At 45.5% G+C, this 20,046-nt stretch overlaps 1 protein-coding gene across 1 annotated transcript in view; it reads right to left on the bottom strand.

The window, feature by feature from the left end:
- Nucleotides 1–20,046, bottom strand: part of B3GLCT (beta 3-glucosyltransferase) — a 1,154,157-nt gene that overhangs the window by 313,472 nt on the left and 820,639 nt on the right. The window lies entirely within an intron of this gene.

Raw genomic sequence — 20,046 nt, 5'->3', positions numbered from 1 at the left:
AATCTTGCACTAAGCAAACTAATCTAAAGTGATTTTACGACTTGGGGTCTATTTATTTTTTCTTACAGTCATATGCCAAAAACAAATGCAAAAAGCATTAAAACTAAACTTAATCTAAAAAAAATGTTTAATTGCAAATTCTTTCTTTTAAATATATTGAATTATAATAATTACATTAAAAACAGAAAAGATCATCAAAACATTTAGTTATTACATTTCTAATACTAAAAGGAAACAGTTATGAATTCTGTTGTAGTAAAAGCCTTTTGATTTTTCATTTTCAAATATAAATGTGGAAGGAATGGATACTCGCATATTAACCCATTTAGTCATTTTAATTTTATAGATCTGAGTGGATGTTGTAGACCAATGGGACATTTAGTTGTGTAATTTCAGAAATAATTTGATGCATTATTCTAAAGCTCTCCCTATGTTAGACTACAGAAGTTAGGTAGACAGTAAGTGTGAGTATACTTTTGCATTGTTGTACTCTATTTTACTTATAATATATCAGTGGACAGAAGTGAATGTATCCTCACACAACTATTCTTATACTGTATATTGTATACCAATTTGGTTTAGCTCAAACTTGCAAGCTGCTTAAGGTATATGCAACGACTTGGGGTCTATTTATTTTTTCTTACAGTCATATGCCAAAAACAAATGCAAAAAGCATTAAAACTAAACTTAATCTAAAAAAAATGTTTAATTGCAAATTCTTTCTTTTAAATATATTGAATTATAATAATTACATTAAAAACAGAAAAGATCATCAAAACATTTAGTTATTACATTTCTAATACTAAAAGGAAACAGTTATGAATTCTGTTGTAGTAAAAGCCTTTTGATTTTTCATTTTCAAATATAAATGTGGAAGGAATGGATACTCGCATATTAACCCATTTAGTCATTTTAATTTTATAGATCTGAGTGGATGTTGTAGACCAATGGGACATTTAGTTGTGTAATTTCAGAAATAATTTGATGCATTATTCTAAAGCTCTCCCTATGTTAGACTACAGAAGTTAGGTAGACAGTAAGTGTGAGTATACTTTTGCATTGTTGTACTCTATTTTACTTATAATATATCAGTGGACAGAAGTGAATGTATCCTCACACAACTATTCTTATACTGTATATTGTATACCAATTTGGTTTAGCTCAAACTTGCAAGCTGCTTAAGGTATATGTAACCCCTTACCTTGTAAAACAACCCATTCAGTTTAAAATGGTAATGAAAGGCAAAATATTTGTGTATACATTAAAACATTACAAATATCCTTTTTCCCCCTGTTTTTTTTTTTTCTCCATGAATCCGTTTATTGAGGTCACAGCAGGAAAAATACAGTACTATACAGAGTATAAAAAAGTGACGAAATCAACATAACATGGGTTACATACAGAGCATAAAGTAAACTTATGCAAGAAAAAACACCATAATACCTTCCAAGGTCCCTACATCGGTCACTATCCAGAAGCGTAAAACACTCTCAGTAGGCTAGCAGCCCTGAGATGACATAGCTATATAACCACTTACCCACTGGGCACCTAAACCCCCTTCCTAACCAGACCAATTTTCAGCGTTCACTGCTCTCACATTTTGAATGACAATTACTCAGTCATGCAACACTGTACCCATATGAAATTGTTGTCCTTTTTTTCCACACAAACAGAGCTTTCTTTTGATGGTATTTAATCATCATTGTTTTTTTTTTTGCACTATAAATAAAAAAAGACCGAAAATTTTGTTAAAAAAAATGGAATTTTTGCAAAATCTTACCGTAAAATTCCTTTCTCTGAGTCCTCTGACAGTCGCCACCCACTCATACAGTCTTCACCAATGGGTATTGACCTCTTATCCACAGGAGTAAGCTAGGCAGAAGATTTTGTTAAAAACACAAAACTTTGCATAGACACACCTACAGGGGGCTGTCCCTCTGGTCCAATACCCCCGGCTAGCCTCATTCCCAATTCAGTTTGGTAGCAAGCAGTAGATAGTCCATGAACCCCAAAAGAGGGGCAGGGGCGGCGACTGTCAGAGGACTCAGAGAAAGGAATTTTACGGTAAGATTTTACAAAAAATCAGTTTTCTCTTACGTCCTCTGACAGTCGCCGCCCACTCATACAGTCTTCCCAATGGGATGTTCCAAAGCAGTGTAGACATGAGGGGTGGGAAACGCAACCGTCTCAAGGTAACGAAGCACCCAAGGTCAGAGAAAAGAACCTTATCTGAACCAGAAAGGTAATCCACCGGGTAACAGGAAAGCTCAACAGGAGCGAACAAACCCAGGAAGGTAAAATAACCAAGGGGGAAAAAAAAACCACAGGAGGGGACAGGCTAAAATGCCATGTCTCCCCCAAAGTACTGCCGTACTCAGAACTTTGCGGCCAAAGGAGGCATCTGCCGATGCCGAAAACATCAAGTTAGTAAACTCTGTAAAGGTGTGCAGGGACGACCAGGTCGCCCCATTTTCACACCTGGGACACCGACGCCTGATGGCGAAAGGCCCAAGACGCACCCTCCGCTCAGAAGAGTGCGCCGTGACAGGGAAGGGCGGAACCCGATCCCTAGGCGAATAAGCCTGTACAATCGTCTGTCGGAACAAGACAGGAACGGTTGCCGCAGACGCAGCCATACCCTTCAGGAAGGACAAAAAAGAGAATCCGAGCTTCTGAAGGATTCAGTAGACGACAGGTAACCCTGATCATGCAACACTGTACCCATATGAAATTGTTGTCCTTTTTTTCCACACAAACAGAGCTTTCTTTTGATGGTATTTAATCATCATTGTTTTTTTTTTTTTGCACTATAAATAAAAAAAGACCGAAAATTTTGTTAAAAAAAATGGAATTTTTGCAAAATCTTACCGTAAAATTCCTTTCTCTGAGTCCTCTGACAGTCGCCGCCCCTGCCCCTCTTTTGGGGTTCATGGACTATCTACTGCTTGCTACCAAACTGAATTGGGAATGAGGCTAGCCGGGGGAATCCACCGGGTAACAGGAAAGCTCAACAGGAGCGAACAAATCCAGGAAGGTAAAATAACCAAGGGGGAAAAAAAAACCACAGGAGGGGACAGGCTAAAAATGCCATGTCTCCCCCAAAGTACTGCCGTACTCAGAACTTTGCGGCCAAAGGAGGCATCTGCCGATGCCGAAAACATCAAGTTAGTAAACTCTGTAAAGGTGTGCAGGGACGACCAGGTCGCCCCATTTGCACATCCGGGACACCGACGCCTGATGGCGAAAGGAAGGACAAAAAAGAGAATCCGAGCTTCTGAAGGATTCAGTAGACGACAGGTAACCCTGATCGCCCTGTAAACATCCAAGGAATGCAAGGCAAAAGTCCCTAGGATGCGTAGGATTCGCACACAGCGAAAGCAAAACAATGTCCTCATGGAGATGGACATCAGACACCACCTTCGGAAAGAAGTATTGATGAGGTCGCAAGACCACCTCATCCCTATGAACCACAAGGTAGGGGGAGCGACAGGATAAGACCGCCAACTCCGACACAATGCAATGCAGATGTGATCGCCACCAGAAAGGCAACTTTCTGTGACAGTGCAAGCAGAGGAATCTCCCGGATGTTCTCAAAGAGAGGACGTTGCAAAACAACAGAACCAAATTCAAGTTCCAAGGGGTTAAGGGCGCCCACCGAGGGGGCCAAACTACGCACCCCTTGAATAAAGGAGCGGATCAAGGAATATGACGCCAAAGGGCGCTGGAAAGAATAACCAGCGCAGATAACCGACCCTCAACAGTGGGCAGTGCAAGACGTAGGTCCACACCAGATTGCAGGAAGGCTAACACCCCTGCCACCGAAAAGTAGCGAGGATGGAAACCCTGCGATTTGCACCAGGTGAAGCAAGCCTTCCAGGTACGATAATAAATCTTACCGGACGAGGCCTCCCTAGCTCTAAGAAAGGTAGGAGTGACCTCCGACGAGAGACTCCGATCTCTCAAGATCTGGCTTTTAACAGTAACGCCGTCAAGGCCAGCGACTGCAAAGCAGGATGGAAGAACAGCCCCTGAGACAACAGATCGTCTCGTAAGGGGAGCCGCCAGGGAGGCTCGACGACCATGTGCATGACGTCCGCATATCAAGATCGGCGCGACCAGTCCAGGCCCCCAGGACCACCAACCTCGGTTCCGAGACCAACCTGCAAAGGAACCGTGACAACAACAGGATCAGGGGGAAAGCATAAATCAGGCGATACTGATTCCAAGGCACCACCAGCGCATCTGAGGTGGCTGCCAGAGGATCACGTGTACTTGCCACGAGCCTTCCCGCCTTGTTGTTTAGAGGAGGCGCGCCATCGCGCACACAGCATCTGAAACACCTCCGGGTGTAGGGACCATTCCCCCTGGTCTGGGGTCTAGCGACTCCGATAGTCGGCCTGCCAGTGTTCCATACCCAGAACGTGAACTTCCGAAAGTGCCGAGACCCGCGTCTCAGCCCAAGGCAAAATCTCGGCCACTTCCTTGGCCGCCCGGGCGCAACTGGTGCCCCTTTGGTGATTGATGTACGCCACTGCAGTGGTGTTGTCTGCCTGCACCCGCACAGGGTGGCCCTGAAGACGATCCCAAACAGAGTCTGATGGTACTCAGTTCCAAGGCATGTATCGGTAGGGAGGATTCCTCCTCCAACCAAGTGCCCTGGGCAGACAATTTTGCCCAGAACGCCACCCCAGCCCGACAGGCTGGCGTCCGTGGTGAGCCCCTTCCATAACAATGGCCGGAAGGATTCCCCTTCAGCAGAGTCGGAGACTGGAGCCACCACAGAAGGTCCGCTCTGACCCAGTGACTCAAAGATATCCTCCTGTCCAAGGACTTAGGATGCCTGTCCCACCTGGCTAGGATCTCCGCTAGCAGAGATCGCGTGTGGAACTGTGCAAACGGCAGCGCCTCGAAGGCTGACACCATCAATCCTAGGGACCGCATGCAGGTCCTGAGTGATGAGGATTAGTTGTCCCTGAGGGACCTGACCTCGTTCAGCAGAGTCCGGAGCATGTCCTCCGGCAGGAAGAACTCTCGCATGGGCGGAGTCCAGGACCATTCCCAGATAAGGGAGACGAACAGAAGGGAGCAATGTCGACTTCTGAAAGTTGATGGCCCACCCGAACTCCTGGAGCGTCTGAACCGTAGTTGACAGATCGCGCAACAGAGTTAAACTGGAACTCGACCTTAACAGGAGATCATTCAGATATCCAAGGATTACGATCCCCTGCGCCCGCAACAGGGCCAGAACAGGAGCCAAGGCTTAGGTAAACAACCTTGGAGCCGAAGCGAGACCGAAAGGTAACGCCACAAACTAATAGCGCTCCTCCGCAATTGCGAATCGGAGGTACCTCTGATGCCCTCGAATATAAGGATGTGTAGAAACGCATCCTTGAGGTCGATTAAAGCCAGGAATCTCCCGGGCTCAGAGAGGCCACCACCGATCAGAGGGATTCCATACAGAATTTTTGAACCCGCACAAAGCGGTTTAGAAACTTCAGGTCCAGAATCGGACTTACCTTGCCCTCCTTTCAGGGCACCGTGAACAGATTCAAGTAAAAACCCCCGAAAACCTGTCCCGATGTGACACTGGGACGATCACCCCCTGGCGAGGAGATCCTAAAGCGCCTGTTGAAGATCGTGAAAAAGATCTGGGTTCAATGAAGATTTGAGGGAAAGAATCTGTCTGCTGGGGGCGATCGAAATTCGATCTTGTACCCTGACCGAATGAGTTCCTGAACCCATCTGTCCTGAATGGCGGACGGGGCCGCCATGCCCGAGTGGGCGGCTATAGACTTGCCCACCCAAGGATTCTTCTGGCCACCAGAGGCCTTGAAGGATTCGCCCTTGTCATGTGCCTTAAGGGCACGAAAGGACCCCTGGTTAGGATTAAAGGAAGGGCCCCGCTTACCGCAGAAAAAACTTACCCTTGGACACATGGGGCAGCAGAATGCTTTTACCCCCAGTGACCCCCTTCACCAACTTGTCCAGGGAGTGCCCAAAAAGGCGATTCCCTGCATAAGGGATGTCAGACAACATCTTCCTGGAAGTCTGGTCACTGACCAGCTCTACAGCCACACAAGGCGACGGATTATCACTGCGACAGCAGAGAAGCGTAAGGCTAAAGGGGCCTCATCCAAGGCCGCATCACACAGGCATAAAACCGCCTGAACAATTTGGTCCACCATCTCCAAAGTAGCAGGAGGGGCGGAATCAGCCACAAGGGTGTATCTGAGCACCTTAGTCCACTCCACCACAGCCTGAGAGACCATTACTGAGGCGAACCCGGGCTTCAACAAGGAACCTGCCACCACATAGGAGTGGCGAGGGCAAGATATTCCACCCGCCTATCCGCCGGGTCTCTTAAGCACCGGATAAGCCTCCATGGGCATCCGAGTGGCCTTGTGTAATCTGGATACCGTGTGGTCCACCTTAGGGGCCACAATCTAGTGCGAATCCATTTGGAGACGCAAAGGGATAACGGTACTCAACCGCCTAGGTACCACAAAGTTGCGCTTCAGATTGCGCCATAGTTCATTCACCATTGCATGAAAGTCGGCGTGACAGGAAAAAACCTGAACCGATCTCTGGGTTCTGCGGGTCCCAAAGGATGACCGCGTACCCTGCTGGTGGGGCTCATCCTCCAAATGCAGTGTTTCTTTGACAGAACTAATGAGCGCAGCCATAGCAGCGCGATCTCTGGCAGCCCTGACGGGGTAAACTTCCCCCTCCTCCACTTCCCCCTCCGACTGAGAGGACTGAGACCCCTCAGGGGGGTACCTGTCCAAGACAACCATATCAGAATCTGAATCAGAAGAAGGCTGGATCTTTTTCTAAAAGACCGCTCAGACATCAGCAGATCCACCTTTGATGCTAAAGACGCAAGTGCAGCGCTAAGAGAGCTCTGCTCAGAGGACCCAGGCGTACCTGAATCCTCCACCAGAGCTGGGGGGAATTTGCTGTCCTGGGAATCCATATCAAAACGGATGAAGGTTTTGAAGGCGCTGGCCCTTTAAAAAGCAACCGCTGCGGACCGCACCGCAAGGTTCCGCAATAGGAACAAAATAGTGCTACAAGCAAACTGCAGGAAAGTGACTGCCAGCATAAAAAATGACCCAGGAGAAGTGATAGAAACCCGCAGAAGTGCATACATACAGACTCAACGCTAGCTGGAACGATCTGCAATCTGAGGAAAGGAAGCGATGTCATCAGCTAGAGGACACAGACTAAGGGAAAATGGCTGCCCATGTAAAATACAGGAAAATGGCTGCCGAGCACATTGTGAAGAGTACCGTGCCACATCCAATATGGTGCCGAAAGGCGCAAATTTGCTGCAGGGAGGAGTGCAGAAGCCCATACATGAAGCTGAAATGCATGCCCACACCAAAAATGGCGGCCCCTCAAATTTTCACAGCGAGCCTCACGCACATGTCTGGTACCCCAAATTGTACACAAAAAGCACACATCGGGGAGAGGGACCCCCGCGACCCCCCCACAGCGCGGCATAACCGCTATAGTGCCCACAGGGACAGGGAGAGACCGGGAAGCACACTGACAGACATGAGGGGAATAACACAGACATCAAAGACAGACTGCCATTCCCAACACAGAGGCCCCACAAACACCCCACAAATAGAGGGGTTACTCACCGACCAGCGATAGCATGGGTGCCGCCGTGAGACGGGAAGCCTCCCACCCTGGGTGGGGGTACCATCAGCCGAAGAGGACGCTAGCTACACGCAGCGTACCGCAGTAGAGACATCCTACCAAAGTGGCCACTTCGCGGGCTTTGTCCCTGAGGACAGGGACAGGTCGTTTGCGAGGCCTGGGCATAGGCATAGCCTGCTAAACGCTCAATGGCAGGCTGGGACTCCATAAGGTTCTCTGTCCTGGGACACCAGAACAACCAGTCTGATTCCTAGCTCTGCAACGCTGTAGTCTTCCGAAGTCTGACTAAATAAGTGCAAGAACAAATAAAAAGCTATAAGTGCACAGAAAACACACTTAGCAGAAAATAAAATGTAATAAAACAGAGAAAAGGCTGAGACTGTAGCCCCAGCACAGGGAACCCTGCCTACTCCTATCTAGGCAAAAGACAAACTGAGGGTGCGTCTTGGGCCTTTCGCCATCAGGCGTCGGTGTCCCAGGTGTGAAAATGGGGCGACCTGGTCGTCCCTGCACACCTTTACAGAGTTTACTAACTTGATGTTTTCGGCATCGGCAGATGCCTCCTTTGGCCGCAAAGTTCTGAGTACGGCAGTACTTTGGGGGAGACATGGCATTTTTAGCCTGTCCCCTCCTGTGGTTTTTTTTTCCCCCTTGGTTATTTTACCTTCCTGGGTTTGTTCGCTCCTGTTACCCGGTGGATTACCTTTCTGGTTCAGATAAGGTTCTTTTCTCTGACCTTGGGTGCTTCGTTACCTTGAGACGGTTGCGTTTCCCACCCCTCATGTCTACACTGCTTTGGGACATCCCATTGGGAAGACTGTATGAGTGGGCGGCGACTGTCAGAGGACGTAAGAGAAAACTGATTTTTTGTAAAATCTTACCGTAAAATTCCTTTCTCTGAGTCCTCTGACAGTCGCCGCCCCTGCCCCTCTTTTGGGGTTCATGGACTATCTACTGCTTGCTACCAAACTGAATTGGGAATGAGGCTAGCCGGGGGTATTGGACCAGAGGGACAGCCCCCTGTAGGTGTGTCTATGCAAAGTTTTGTGTTTTTAACAAAATCTTCTGCCTAGCTTACTCCTGTGGATAAGAGGTCAATACCCATTGGTGAAGACTGTATGAGTGGGCGGCGACTGTCAGAGGACGTAAGAGAAAATATTTTTCTACGTTTTCTAAGTAATTTTTCTTCATAAATTTTGGCCAAAGTTTATACTGCTACATATCTTTAGTAAAAATAACCCAAATAAGTATAATTTTTTTGGTCTTTGTGAAGGTTATAGAGTCTACAAGCTATGGTGCCAATCATTGAAAATTGATCACACCTGATGTACTGACGACTCATTTCTTGAGACTCTAACAAGCAAGTAAAGTACAAATACCCCCCAAATTACCCCTTTTTGGAATGTAGACATTCCAAGGTATTTAGTAAGAGGCATGGTGAGTTTTTTTGAAGTTGTCATTTTTTTCCACAATTCTTTGCAAAATGAAGATTTATTTTTATTTCCTGTCATTTCCTGACTTCCCATTACAATTTTGTGAGGCACTGTAGTGGCACTGATGTGGCATGGATAAGGCATGGATGTGGCATGGATGAGCAATGATGTGCCATGGATCTGGTATGGATGAGCACTGATGTGACACGGATGAGCACTGACATGGCATGGATGAGCACTAATGTGGCACAGATGAGCCTTGACGTGGCATGGATGTGGCAAGGATGAGCACTGACGAGGCATGAATGTGGCACAGATGAGCACTGACGTGGCATGGATGTAGCACGGATGAGTACTGATGTGGCACAGATGAGCACTGACATGGCATGGATGTGGGACTGATTTGGCACAGATGTAGCATTGATGTGGCACGTATGAGCACTGACGTGGCATAGATGTGGCACAGATGAGCACCGAAGTGGCATAGATGAGCACTGACGTGGCATGGATGTGGCATGGATGAGCACTGACGTGTCATGTATGAGGAACAGATGAGCACTGACGTGGCATGGATGTGGCACAGATGAGCACTGACGTGGCATGGATGAGGAACAGATGTCCACAGACGTGGCATGGATGTGGCATGGGTAAGCACTGACGTGGCATAGATGTGGCACAGATTAGCACTGACATGGCATGGATGTGGCACGGATGAGCACTGACGTGGCATGGATGTGGCATGGATGAGCACTAACGTGGCATGGATGTGGCACGGGGGAGTACTGACGTGGCATGGATGAGCACTGATGTGGCACGGATGAGCACTGGTGTGGTATGTATGAGCACTGATGTGGCATGGGTGGGCACAGATGTGGCATGGATGAGGCACGGATGGGCACGGATGAGGCATGGATGTGGAATGGATGAGGCAGGGATGGGCATAATTGGGATATGGAGGAGGCAGAGGATGGGTGCAACTGCAGTTTCTCTCCTGTCCTCGCACACTGTACCGATCGTTGTTTACAGGAGAGAGAAATGAACCGGACATGCATCCGTTTGTTGACAAGTGACCGCTCCGTCATTGGACGGAGCCATCACGTGGTAAAGGGCCACTGTAATTGGCCCTTTACCACGATCCTTGATGCACCTGGGTCCCGGGACCCGGTGAGCAAGGACACTTCCGTGTGCACACCCCAGGGGGCACGCGGGAAGCGCGATTCCGGGAGGACGTCATAGTTTGCTCTTCAGAATAAGCTGACCGCGATGTAGCCCTCATTCTGCTCTCGCCCGGTCGGCAAGTGGATAATGAAGCAGACAAAACAGGGCTGAACGGAGGTGGGAGGCTACTAAAGGCGGTAGTAAACTGCAGGTTAATAAACAAATTACAACCCTGCAAGAAAATGGCATAATGTGCTAGTTCAGGGCTCAAAATTTCAAGTCCTGAGCTACTAGCCAGGCCTTAAGGGTTACTCGCCACCAGTTGCCCCACCTAACCCCTACCCTGCCTCGCCCCTAAATGTGCCCTCAAAAAATTATTTTATAAAATGAAACTGTTAAATGTTTTTGCATGAATGCAGAAGTTGCACAAATAAATATTAATAACAACAGTGTGCTTGTATGTGCGTTTTTCACTGGATTTTAGGTGCACTTCTATTGAATTCTATTACACAGTGCGTTTTCTGAAGCCGCATCAAAGATGTCATGCAGGAATTTAAAGCGCTTTCATGAAAACGCACGTTGTAATAGAAATTCAAAAGAAATGCATCTAAAATCCAGGTAAAACGCACATACAATCACACTGGCCAAACCACAGTTCACCAGTTATTAGGGATAAGAGAGTGAATGGGGGGGGGGGGGGGGGTCTGGGTTGTAATAATATATGTGAATGAAGAGCAGAGTGAAGAACTGTAGAGAAAGTGCTAAGGCTGTATTTTGGAACAGGACAGGGTCAGCTAAATGGCTGCTTGGAATGCTCAGAGCTGGGACCAGAGGCTGCAGGACATACAGTACAGATTTATGGAGGGGACAGCTAAAAGCTAGAAGTAGATGAAGGGTTAATGTGAACAGGAGAGAGGAGTACAAGAATCTCTGCTGACTTACGATGGTGCAGGGAAGACACATGCGAGGAGACGGACAAAGTGAACGTTACCAACTCAAGTGACCTGGCCGGGAAGGAGAACAAACCAACAGGGGAGCTTGGAAGGAGAGAAGTGATTAACGGCTGCAGGAGAGATAAGTGGCTGGAACGGAGCAGTCTAGAAATCATGCATTATGCACTAACAGGAGGGAGAATGACATTCACTCCTGTCAGGCAGGTCAAAGCTGAAGCTCCTAGTGCGCACCCCCCCTCATCACAGGGCTGTGAGGGCTGTGCTAGTTTGCATTGCATACTAGCACATTATGAAATGCTTACCCTTAGAAAGAAGCCCTCCAGCACTTGCCGCAGACACGACTTACATCTTCACCATGTCTTCTTTCTGTGTTTGCGTTCTCTGGATGTCTGATTTGCCAAGCCCCAATGACATCACTCCTGCACATGTGCATGAGAGTAGAAGCCACGGTACGGAGCTCTGAAGGGATGGTACGGGTATGCTGTCCCTTCAGAATGCATGCACCAGTGACGTCACCGGCTGCATGCAGTGTGAATATCTCCTAAACACTGCAAGGTTAGGAGATATTCACTGTACCTGCAGGTAAGCCTTGTTATAAGCTTATCTTTAGGTACAAGTAAAAAACATTTTACTACTATTTAAAGTGCAATGTAGTACAAACTAAGGGAGGGCAGGAGGGTAGAAGACACAAAAGAAGAAAGAAAGGAAGTGAAAGAGAGAAAAAAAAAAAGAAAAGTAAGAAAAAAACATACGTACAGTATATGCACATACAGTGCCTTGTGAAAGTATTCTGCCCCCTTGAACTTTGCAACCTTTTGCCACATTTCAGGCTTCAAACATAAAGATATAAAACTGTAATTTTTTGTGAAGAATCAACAACAAGTGGGACACAATCATGAAGTGGAACGAAATTTATTGGATATTTCAAACGTTTTTAACAAAAAAGAAAAACTGAAAAATTGGGCGTGCAAAATTATTCAGCCCCCTTAAGTTAATACTTTGTAGCTCCACCTTTTGCTGCGATTACAGCTGTAAGTCGCTTGGGGTATGTCTCTATCAGTTTTGCACATCGAGAGACTGAAATTGTTGCCCATTCCTCCTTGCAAAACAGCTTGAGCTCAGTGAGGTTGGATGGAGAGCGTTTGTGAACAGCAGTTTTCAGTTCATTCCACAGATGCTCGATTGGATTCAGGTCTGGACTTTGACTTGGCCAAATAAAATAGAATCCACCTTTGTGTAATCAAGTCTCCATATAAATGCACCTGCACTGTGATAGTCTCAGAGGTCCGTTTAAAGCGCAGAGAGCATCATGAAGAACAAGGAACACACCAGGCAGGTCTGAGATAATGGTGTGGAGAAGTTTAAAGCCGAATTTGGATACAAAAAGTTTTCCCAAGCTTTAAACATCCCAAGGAGCACTGTGGAAGCGACAATATTGAAATGGAAGGAGTATCAGACCACTGCAAATCTACAAAGACCTGTCCGTCCCTCTAAACTTTCAGCTCATACAAGGAGAAGACTGATCAGAGATGCAGCCAAGAGGCCCATGATCACTCTGGATGAACTGCAGAGATCTACAGCTGAGGTGCGAGACTCTGTCCATAGGACAACAATCAGTCGTATACTGCACAAATCTGGCATTTATGGAAGACTGGCAAGAAGAAAGCCATTTCTTAAAGATATCCATAGAAAGTGTTGTTTAAAGTTTGCCACAAGCCACCTGGGAGACACACCAAACATGTGGAAGAAGGTGCTCTGTTTAGATTAAACCAAAATCGAACTTTTTGGCAACAATGCAAAACGTTATGTTTGGCGTAAAAGCAACACAGCTCATCACCCTGAACACACCATCCCCACAGTCAAACATGGTGGTGGAAGCATCATGGTTTGGGCCTGCTTTTCTTCAGCAGGGACAGGGAAGATGGTTAAAATTGAGGGGAAGATGGATGGAGCCAAATACAGGACCATTCTTGAAGAAAACCTGATGGAGTCTGCAAAAGACCTGAGACTGGGACGGAGATTTGTCTTCCAACAAGACAATGATCCAAAACATAAAGCAAAATCTACAATGGAATGGTTCACAAATAAACATATCCAGGTGTTAGAATGGCCAAGTCAAAGTCCAGACCTGAATCCAATCGAGAATCTGTGGAAAGAACTGAAAACTGCTGTTCACAAACGCTCTCCATCCAACCTCACTGAGCTTGAGCTGTTTTGCAAGGAGGAATGGGCAAACATTTCAGTCTCTCGATGTGCAAAACTGGTAGAGACATACCCCAAGCGACTTACAGCTGTAATCGCAGTAAAAGGTGGCGCTACAAAGTATTAACTTAAGGGGGCTGAATAATTTTGCACAACCAATTTTTCAGTTTTTTATTTGTTAAAAAAGTTTAAAATATCCAATAAATTTCGTTCCACTTCTTGATTGTGTCCCACTTGTTGTTGATTCTTCACAAAAAATTACAGTTTTATATCTTTATGTTTGAAGCCTGAAATGTGACAAAAGGTAGCAAAGTTCAAGGGGGCCGAATACTTTCGCAAGGCACTGTACATACACATAAAACTTGATAGAAACACAAAAATGTCAAGTAGGGAGGAAAGGGTAAGGCCCAACTTCAGTGTACTGTTATGCAAAGCCTGGCAACATTAACTATGAACATGGCTAAAGATTTGGAATAGGATTTCCAGATGTTGGGCTGGTGTATAGTCCAAAGCCAGTGTGGACACCTCAGTGGTAATTCAGTGAATGTCCTTCCAAAAAAGGCTGAAGCAGTTCACATATCCACCAAATGTGCATCATTGTGCCCTCCTCCTGACCGCATCTGCAGCATGTGTCTGGCACTGACAGTGAAAATTTGTGCAGCAGGGACGGGGTTATTTTAATAGTTTTCTTGGATCGCTACATTAAGCAAGCCCCTGTGGGCATACTCATTGATGTTGGCCCAATCATTGTCAGTAAAGTTTACCTGAAGCGCTCTTTCCCAAGCCATTTGTGGCTCTGTGGTAGATTGGGTGTCAGGGATCAAGAGAGTATAAATAGTGGAGACTATGTGGCGTGGGGGGTATAATTTTCCTGCATAGAGATTTAAAAGGCATGAGGTGTCTCTCCCATGTACTTTCCGCCAGGTAAGATGAAAGAAAATGTTTAAATTGAAGGTTCATCCCCATGTAGAAGGAACCATAATAAAAGGGCATTTAGTGCCTCAAGACTGCCTTTAGATAAAAAACTGAGATGTGCACACCTCTGCATGAGGCCATATGGTGGCTAAAAAAGAGCTTGACATTCGTGGAATAAAGTCCAGATTTACCCGGACGGAAGTCAAAGGGCCTGGTGATGAGGAAAGAGAGGTCAGTCTACACGCTGTAAGGAAACTTTAAAGGGTAGATCCTATAGGAGGACAGGAGCTCTAGAAATGATTTAGCCAGCTGACAAACTGGTAACTAGGGCAGCGTTGCCACTGGTAAAGGGAAGAGGGATCGTTCCAAAGAAATGCTTTTATCCTGCTGTGAACATTCCAGCCTATGATCCCCTTTAACTGACACGCTATATAATATTTCTAGGATTTAGAAAGTCCAAACCCAGCAGTTCTTATAGTGTAAGACGTGAGTATTTAATGTGTGGGTGAGAGTTACAAGAAAAAGAAAGTTAATGCTCCTGCGCTTCTCAAAACAAAATAGAGCCATATCGTAAATGTAACAGAGACATGAGGCTCCTGATCAAGACAATGGGTATAAGATATAAAAACATAGTCTGGTCAGTTTTTAATAGGAAAGCAAAATGACTGTCAGGAATACCAGGTTTTTTCACACAAAGGTAGTACCGGTAATACAAAAATAACAAAATACATTTTCATACAAGTACATGGCACAGCAGGCATATACAGTAAAAAAACAAAAAAACAAAAACAAATAAGGGTTTACAATCACTTTAAACATAACCATGAATGGTTATTCACTAGGGGGAGCAAGTGAGGCTGACGGCATAGGGGCACACCAAGGTATCTAGGAGGTGGAGCTCGGTAGCATGGTATGCTAAGTGGGGCTGAGAAGGAAAGTCTGCTGCCTCCTGTCACTTCAGGGGGAGTGACAATCCCTTATGGATGCATCACTAGGTGTCTGTGTATATGCCAAATACACAGGTTCTGAAGCATACAGTGGGTATAGAAAAGAATCATCCCCCTTTAAAATAATCAAATTTTGTTGCTTTGCCTAAAATGAAGACAGACACCATTTTTTTTTATCCAGCTGTATTTACTAGTGCAACGTATAACATCCAAGTGAAAGATATAACACCAACATGTCAGAAAAAAATCAAAAACAGAATCAGGAAGTTGGAAAAAGGATCGCCCCCTTATGTCAGTATTTTGTCTACTTATATTTTGCTTTAATTGCAGCAAAAGGTGGTTGATCAGACCACAACATTTTTCTATGTGGCCTCAGGATCTTCGAGGTGTGTTTACAGTGGTCAGATGAGACTACAGTTGAATTATTTGTCTCAACACCAAACAATATGTCTGGCGGAAATCCAATACACACCATCCAAATAACACCATTCTTAGGGCTCTTTCACACGGGCGGTCCGATCAGATCTGCCTGTCAGTTTTTTAGGCGGATCTGATCGGATCCTCTGTGCAGCTCTATGGGGCAGCGGGTGTCAGCGGAGACACCTCCGCTGACACCCGCTGCCATCTGCATCCGATCCTGTGCTGAAATCTGGACGGATGGAAACCCTATTTTTCCATCCGTTCAGTAATCGGAGCGGAGCGGATCTGATGAGAGCGGACAAGCGGTCCGCTCTCATCCGATCCCCCATAGAGGGCAGCGGGGGCTGAGACACAAGCGGAGACAGAGCTGTCATCCGCCGGCTCAGCGGGGATCGCGGATCGATCCCCGCTGAGCAACACGGATCCGCCTACGGAGGCGGACCGTGTGAAAGAGCCCTTACAGTAAAGCATGTAGGAAGTAATATCCTGTTATGGGGGTGTTTCTCTGCAGCAGAGACTGGAGCACTTGTCAGGATAGAAGAAAAATGGATGGGGCAAAATACCATCAAATGGGAAGACGGTTTACCTTCCAATATGACAATTGAGCAGTTCTGCAAAGAAGAGTGGGCAAATATTGCAAAGCCTAGATGTGCAAAGTTAGTAGAGACATATTGCAACAGAATAAAGGCTGTAATAATATCAAAAGGTGGTCCAACAATATACTGACATAAGGGAGGTGATCCTATTTCCAACTCGGTTATTCTGTTTTTGAATTGTATTCTGTTATTTTATTTTTTTCTGGCATGTTGGTGTTATATCTTTCACTTGGATGATATAAGTTGCACTAGTATAAACAAAAACTGTGTCTGTCTTTATTTCAGGCTGCAAAGAAACAAAATGTGATTATTTTAAAGGGGGGCGATTCTTTCATATACCCACTATAGGTGTAACTGGCAATACTTTCATCCCAGCTGATACCAATTCCCCGTACAGGGATAATTACATCAAGAGGAAAAAAGACCTTCCTGGAAGAGGCTTTTCTTGCTTTTAGAAAGGTTTAAAGCACAAATTCATAAACCCCTCTATTATTTAAGACCTAGGTTTCAACAGCCATAGCATTAAAACCATGTTGTCTGACTGCACCCTGATTGGGTGTCTCTTCAGATGAGGGATCCAGTGCTGCAGGATCAACAGAATTGCTCTGAGCTCCAAGTTGTTGAAGGGGAGCTTGGTTTCCTTCAGCAACCATGTTCCTTGGACTGTTGAGGATTGAAACACCTCTCAACAGAGATACTTGCGTCTATTGGAGCAACACCCCAGACATAGGGGAAGTAGAACTTTTTCCACTGCCTGTGACAAAGAGAGAGGCAAAGTGTAACAGATATCCCCCCCACTCTTAGGAAAAGGGGCATGCCTTCATGGTCAAGAAGCCTTTGGGGAAAGCTTGGTGGCCTTTGTGGGCTAAGCCTTGCACCAAAAGGAAGGGCTGAATTTAAGTTTTGAAGATGAAACCTGGTTAGAGTGGACAGGGGTTCTGCATTTATGAACACTAGGGACTGTTGAGGAGGGGAGTGTTGGGTAAAACCTTTCCACCTGTAACCTCTTTGATGAACCGGTCAAGTGCCTCACCAACAGAAATCTTCCTTAGAAAGGCATATATATATATATATATATATATATATATATATATATATATATATATATATATGAATAGAATGTGAATAGAGAATTAGAGCTATTCTGGAAATTTGTCTCATGATATGCTCTACGTCATCCACACAAAAAAGAAATCAGAAGGCAATTGCTTTCATTACTCCGTAAGTGCACGGTTATAAAATACAAGGTCATGTCAGTTGTTCACTGCCCTAGTCCCAGTTAGCTGCAGTCTGACATAGTGAAAAGGCAGTGAGAGCTGGTTACAGGGCTGGGTCTTCAGGAAAGAGAGCGTTTAGGATCATGTACATTTTTTCTATATGCAGAATCTTTAATAGAAGGAAAATCCTCAATAAATACACTTAGATGTTTATTTAGGATAGAGATGACAGGATCAACAACAATAGCACACTTCTTTGCAAACGCTTATAGAGTTCAGCAAAGACTTTGGATGAAGTGAAAATGATTTTCGAGGTGACCCAGTTCTCATAGACTACACATTCTGTCTGTTTCTAAACAAGAAATGTTTTGCAAGATTTTGCAGGTTTCTCTGTACCCAAAAGGGGTATAGAAAGACAGGGGAGAGTCAGGCTGCACAATGCCAAGGCTTTTGGGGTTTCTAGTAGTTAGCTTTTCAACATTAGCAATAAAAGAAATGCTCAGCAATAGAGGGGCATACAGTGGATTTCCAGTAATGCAGAATCACTGCGCAGGCTGTGAGAAAAAATAAACAAAAAAATTGTATGATATGGTGAATTCGAGCATTATGTCTCATTGAATGATTAACATAATCTTGAGCCGTCGGATTTAAGATGCACTACAAGTCTATCAATTGAAAACAAAACAAAAAAGGCTTTTACAAATCATATTAACAAAGGAGAGGGGAAATCTAGTATTTGAGGTTGTGTCATTTTGAGGGTCAAAAACCTAATTAGGATCTCTGACAAAAAGTAAAAAAAAAAAAACCTCTGCAAATATCTCAAGTTTGGAGAAGATGGAAAGGAGTGTTGGCAGTGGATTAATATTAGGCAAGTAAACATGCACAAGGATGCAGTGGCATATTGTGGGTTGTCTAGGCCCCAGGCAAGGCAAGTAATTTGTGCCCGCTAACCTGTGGACTTTTAGATACCCCCACTCTAATCACACCCCCACTCTGATCACACCCCACAGATACCCCAACCCTTATAACACCCTGCCCAACCTTATCACATCCCCCAGATGCCCCCACTCTGATCACACCCCCAGATACCCCCCCACTTTAACACCCTCTAAATATCCCAACGCTGATCACATTCCCCAGATGCTCCCCTTCCAATATGATCTCGCCCCCCAGATTCCCTAACCCTGATCATATCCCCACTCTGATCCCCCCCAGAATCATCCACTCTGATCACACCCCTTGACCGTAGATTCTCTCCACTCTCATCACACCTCCAGATACACCCCCCCCCACTCTGATCACACCCCCAAATCCCCCACCAGATCCCTCAACTCTGATCACACCATCCAGATACCCCCTCCTCCATCCCACACACAATTCTTCCAGATCTCCCCATTCCTGCAGCACCAGGGACTGGAGGGTTAGCTGTGTCCTGTGCAGGCAGGAGAATATCTCCAGCAGTATTTCCAGCAGCGTCGGCAACTTCAAAAACCAGCGGGGAGCCTCCTCCACCGTGTCCTCCTCATCTGCCGACACCTCCCCGCCTGACCCCTGCACTACGTGGTGCTTACTGCCTGCACACACACTTGGAACTGTGATCCACCCACCGCTCCACCCTCCCCTCTCTGCACGATTGGATCCATTCTCCCTGCTTTCTCTGTGATAGCTGCTATAACACCTTCCCCAACCTAATCACATCCCCCAGATGCCCCCCCCCACCTCTGATAACACCCCCTAGATGGGGGTATGATCACAGCGGGGGTACATGGGGGTGTGATCATTAATTGAAGGGGGGTATATGGGGGTGTGATCAGGGTGTGGGTATCTGGGGGTGTGATCAGGATGGGGTATCTGAGGGATGCGACCAGGGTGGGAGTATCTAGAGGGTGTTATCAGAGCAACAGCAAGATCGCAAACTCTTTGGATTTATAGTCATAATTATTACTCATAAAAAAAAAGGAAAATGCATAGATTTCAAAATTGGGGAGTTTGACTCCCTAAAATGGGATTCTTGTAGAAAAGCAGGTCTACCTTTTGTTTTTACATGTAGTCCATTGATACTTGCTTCAGCTCCGTAATTTGAAGATCTGTACCTTGATACAGATCTGAGCTAGAGGAAATCTGCTGGAGACAGGGCACTTCATTTGTGATTCACTCATCACCGTTGCAATGCTTTCAAGACCCAAAATGCAAAGAATAAATGTACAATTTTGCTTTTTGAAATATGGGTGTATTTATTTATTTAATGTTCAAAAAATTGAATTATCCTTAGGGTGTCCTCTGCAAAATGGGTGCTATTTTGGGTCTAAGATTTGATTTCTTCTAAAAAAAAAATGCAAATGCTGCAGCATTCCTATTAGGACCACTTAAAAGTGACATAGCAGCAAAATAAAACTTTTACCAAACATTCACTGCTGGTGAATCAGTCAATGTCCTTAGAAACATACACAAGAAAGATGAATTTGCAGGAAATATTTGGTAAATTTCAGATTTACTGCCTTAAACCTATGTTCCTGTCAGGAATCAGGCTAGAAAGGACA

Source organism: Pelophylax lessonae, assembly GCF_965119305.1.
Source record: "Pelophylax lessonae genome assembly, chromosome: 2".
NCBI lineage: Eukaryota > Metazoa > Chordata > Amphibia > Anura > Ranidae > Pelophylax > Pelophylax lessonae.
The sequence above is the reverse complement of the archived record's forward strand: the minus strand, read 5'-3'. Positions and strand labels throughout refer to the sequence as shown.